Genomic DNA, 4,715 nt, shown 5'->3' on the forward strand with positions numbered 1-4,715 from the left:
ATATAAAGTTATAAAGATGAATAACATTCTTAGGACAAGTTTTGAGAAAGTTGTCAATGGTAAAAGATTCCTTTTTCTAACATTTTAAGTAAAATGAAAAGCTGATCAAGTAAGCACTTGTGTCTATTTTTCCAAACTCAAAAACAGAAAGAAGATGGATAGCAGTGCACTCCAGAAAGTGTCGAAAGGAAATGTGATTGTCCATGTTAAAACTGCCTGAATATGAATCCATGATCTCACCAACCACCCAGCATCGCTTCCTCTAACTTCTACAGTTTATTCAACTTCGTGCTATTGTAATTGCACTTTCACTTTTGGTCAAATTCTCCTTGAAATTGCTCTATGAAAAAAACCCACAATTTTATAATCAAAGGTTAATAATATTATCTTAGCTCCATTGAAAATTGATACTCTCGGGGCTGGGGATTTAGCTCAGTGTTAGAGCGCTTACCTAGGAAGCACAAGGCCCTGGGTTCGGTCCCCAGCTCCGGGAAAAAAGAAAAAAAGAAAATTGATACTCTCTGCAGGCCATTAGTCTACAAACTACCACTTTCCCTTTAGTTCTTATTGCTTTCTGAAAAAATCTTTATTAATTTGTTCTCTAAACTGTGCTGTATTGGGACTTGTATATTTTACTGCATCAAATTATGTGTAGCTAATGCTACCTGTGTTATTTAGCCATTACCAATTTGTATTGTTCATAACTGGACATTATCATTGTCTCTCTTTCATATACAAACTTAAACACATACCAATGTTATGCAATATGTATATATACATATATGAACAGAAATTAAATTGTTCTCTTTCTCTTTTACACACACACACACACACACACACACACACACACACACACACACAGTGGTATAAGTACAGAAGGATAGGAAATTGAACAGAGGTGTGTAGCAATGGGAGATGGAGAACAGGGTGTAGGCACCAGAAAGTCCCAGACACCAGGAAAGCAAGAGGCTCCTAGGACTCTCACAGGATGACATTAGATGAAATGCCCAACAAAGGGGAGGGAGAACCTGTAGAGACAATATCCAGAGGTTAGACAGGACACCCCTCCCCATTTGAGGGAGAGGGCCACCCACTCATCTCCAGATTTTAACCCAGAACTGCTCCTGTCTAAAGTGAATATGGGGACAAAACACAGAGGAGAGACTAAAGGAAAAGCCACCCAGAGATTGCCCAACCTGGGGATCCATTCCATATACAGACACCAAACCCAGACAATATTGCTGATGCCAAGAAGTGCATGCTGACAGGAGCCTGATATAGCTGTCTCCTGAGAGGCTCTGCCAGAACCTTACAAATGCAGAGGCAGATGCTTGCAGCCAAACCTGAGAACAGGGTCCCGAATGGAGAAGTTAGAGAAAGGACTGAGGTAGCTGAGGGGGTTTGCGACCCCATAGGAAGAACAACAATATCAACGAACCAGAATCCCCAGAGCTCCTAGGTGCTAAACCACAAACCAAAGTGTACACATGGAGGGATCCTATGGCTCCAGCTGCATGAGTAGCAGAGGATGGCCTTGTTGGGCATCAGTGGGAGGAGAGGCCCTTGGTCCTGAGAAGGCTCTATGTCCCAGTGTAGGGGAATGCCAGGGTTGGGAGGCAGGAGTGAGTGGGTAGGTAGGGAAGAACCCTCATAGAAGCAGGGGGAGGGAGGATGGGATAGGGGGTTTGTGAAGGGGAAATAGGAAAAGGGAAAAACATGTGAAATGTAAATAAATAAAATATCCAAGAAAAAAAGAAAAGGAAAAAAGGTACTGAGTGAGAAAAGGATCAGATAGTAAAGTTCATCTTTGTTTATAAAGATGTTCAAGGCACTGTTGAGTCCATATCCACTCGCTAACATAGGTTTCTCATGGCTCCTCCGTTGCCAGTCCACCTGACACCAGTTCACCATGAAGGAATATATTGTTGTCCTTATTTTGAACAATAGCCCTAGCACGTGCAAAGCTGTCTTTTTGGGCGATGATGCTCCCTAGGCCATTTTCCCCTTCAACCTGGGCCGTCCTGAGTCCCAACACATGATGGTGGGTATGGGTCAGAAGGACTCCTATGTCAACAAGAGGGTTCAAAGAAAGAGAGGCACTCTGACTCTAAAATACCCCCACTGAACACGGCATTGCCACCTACTGGGACAATACGGAGAAGATCTTGCACTATAACTTCTACAACGAGCTTCGTTTGGCTCCAGAAGAGCACACTGTGCTGCTCACCAAGGCTTCCCTGAACCTTAGGCCAACCGTAAAAAGATGACTCAGATCATGTTTGAGACCTTTAACACCCTAGCCATGTACGTAACCATCAATTCAATGCTGTCCCTGTATGCCTCTGGTCCCACCAGTGACATTGTGATGTACTCTGGAGACAGGGTCACTTACATTGTGCCCATCTATGAGGGCTATGCTGTCCCTGATGTCATCCTCCATTTGGACTTGACTGACTGGGACCCAACAGACTACCTCATGAAGATCCTGACCCAGAGTAGCTTCACACCCACAGTTGAGAGGGAAATCATGTGTAACATCAAAGAGAAGCTGTACTGTGTTGACATAGACTCCAAGCAAGAGATGGACACTAACGCATCCTCTTCCTTCCTGAAGAAGAGCTATGAGCTGATAGCTGAATCATCACTATCTGCAATAAGCAGTTCTGCTGTCCTGTGGCTCTTTTCCAGCCTTCCTTCTTCGGTGTGGAATCCTGTGGTATCCATGAAACTACACTCAATTCCATTATGAAGTGTGATGCTGATGTCCACAAAGACCTCTATGACAACACAGTGCTGTCTGGTAGCACCACCACGTACAGAGGCATTGCTGACCTATACAAATTATGGTCAGTGCTCCTCTTGAGCACAAGTACTCTGTGTGGATCGGTGGCTCCATTCCTGGCCTCACTGTCTACCTTCCAGCAGATGTGGATCAGCAAACAGCAGTACAATGAGTCCAGCCCCACCATCCTGGACCACAAATGCTTCAAGGTGGAATGTTACTGAGCTACGTTTTACACCCTTTCTTCGACAAAGGCTAACTTGCACAGAAAAATAAAAACAACCAAACAAGACAAAACAAAGAAACAAAATCAAAACAAAACAAAAAAAACGAGATAACATTGGCTTGGCTTTATTTGTTTCTTTTGTTTCGTTTTTAATTTTATTTTTAAATGTAATGTTTTGGTGCTTTTGACTCAGGAATGGTGAAAGTGACAGAAGTCAATTATAGCAAGCATTCCCAGAGTTCTCCAATGTGGCTGAGGACTTTGATTGTACATTGTTCTTTTGTTTTTGTTTTTGTTTTTAATAGTCATTCCACATACCCATGAAAGATACTGCTACGGGAAGTTCCTCACCCTCCCAAAAGCGATTTCCAGTCCCAAGATAAGTATGGCCATGTCAATGTTCTGAGGCCACACCGGGAAGGAGACAGCATTGTTTCTGTGTAAATTATGTCCTGAAATCTTTGTTTAACAATACCTCCCACCTTAAGACTTCATTTTTTTTTTGTTTTTAATTTCTGAGTAGTCAACCAGTGTAGTCCTCTTCTATTTGGTGCCCCCAATTTGATGTAAGAAAGATTTAGTCTCCCAGGGAGTGTATTGATGTGTTGAAGTAGCCTGTACACTGACTTGAGGCCATTTTAATAAAAGTGGACACCTTACAAAGAAACAGACAAGCAAACAATAAAAAGATGTTCAAGGCCATTCCAAGCTACATGAAATCTTATTTCAAGAAAAATAAGAAGAAAGAAAAATATTTTCAATACAGCGTTATGTATTTTCTGAAATCCATAGTTTTAGATGGGATGGTTAGGTCACTTGTCCACTGTGTAGCCCTGGACTTCATTCTAAGTGTCATTGACTCAATATGTTCTTATTGTTGTTACTATGCATATGACACTGTAGGAGTAAAGCCAAATTAACTATATTCAGTAACAATCCTTATATCCTATAATTATATTTCCTTTTTATCTTAGAAGAGATTTGCTTAATATGTCTACCTCTGCAGCTAATTCAGAGAAAAAGTTTATGTTCATATTGAACCAAGTATAAACCTATAGAAAGAGAGAGAGCATAATTTTAAACATGACCTTTATGGTATAATACAGCAATCGATGTAGGCTTTCCAGGACAGAAAGAAGCTGAACACGAGAACTCTTTGAGACATAAAAAGTAAAGGGGGGAGAGTTACCCTAGATTTAGCTGTTTCTCTAAAAATAAGCAAATTATCTGTTTTGATAGAATTCTGATGTACTCTTTCTATATAAAACCACATGTAAATATTACTGATTAGTTTACTTTAACATCATAGGGAGCGAGATGTTTGCTTTGACAGCACTGACCTTTGGATTGAGTCATGATTCATTTAAAGATGATAAGGAAGCCACAGAAGAATAGACTACAGCATATCAACCAGCATCTTATAAGATACATAACTGTTTTACCTCGGTGTGAGTCATTGTGGCAAACAACAAACAATGGAGTTGAAATATTGCTGAAGGAAGGACTCCAAAAAGTATCGTTTTCTAAATATCTTATGTAAAACACCTAAAGGCCTACTTAATGACCTTCCTCAAGTATCTGGTTTTGAGAAGATAAGCAGGAAAAACCCTGATAAACAATTATTTTTCATAATCGTGTCCTTGAATAGAAGAAACAGAGATGTATGATATAGAAATCACTTAAAATTGAGAAGTGTTACAGGATGGT

General features: G+C 40.6%; 1 pseudogene; it reads left to right on the plus strand.

Annotated features, from left to right (window-relative positions):
- Positions 1-1,909: 1,909 nt before the first annotated feature.
- Actg1-ps2 (actin, gamma 1, pseudogene 2) lies at positions 1,910-3,125 on the plus strand (annotated as a pseudogene).
- The last annotated feature ends 1,590 nt before the right edge of the window (positions 3,126-4,715 follow it).

This window comes from Rattus norvegicus, chromosome X (assembly GCF_036323735.1).
Source record: "Rattus norvegicus strain BN/NHsdMcwi chromosome X, GRCr8, whole genome shotgun sequence".
In the NCBI taxonomy this organism is placed as follows: Eukaryota; Metazoa; Chordata; class Mammalia; order Rodentia; family Muridae; genus Rattus; species Rattus norvegicus.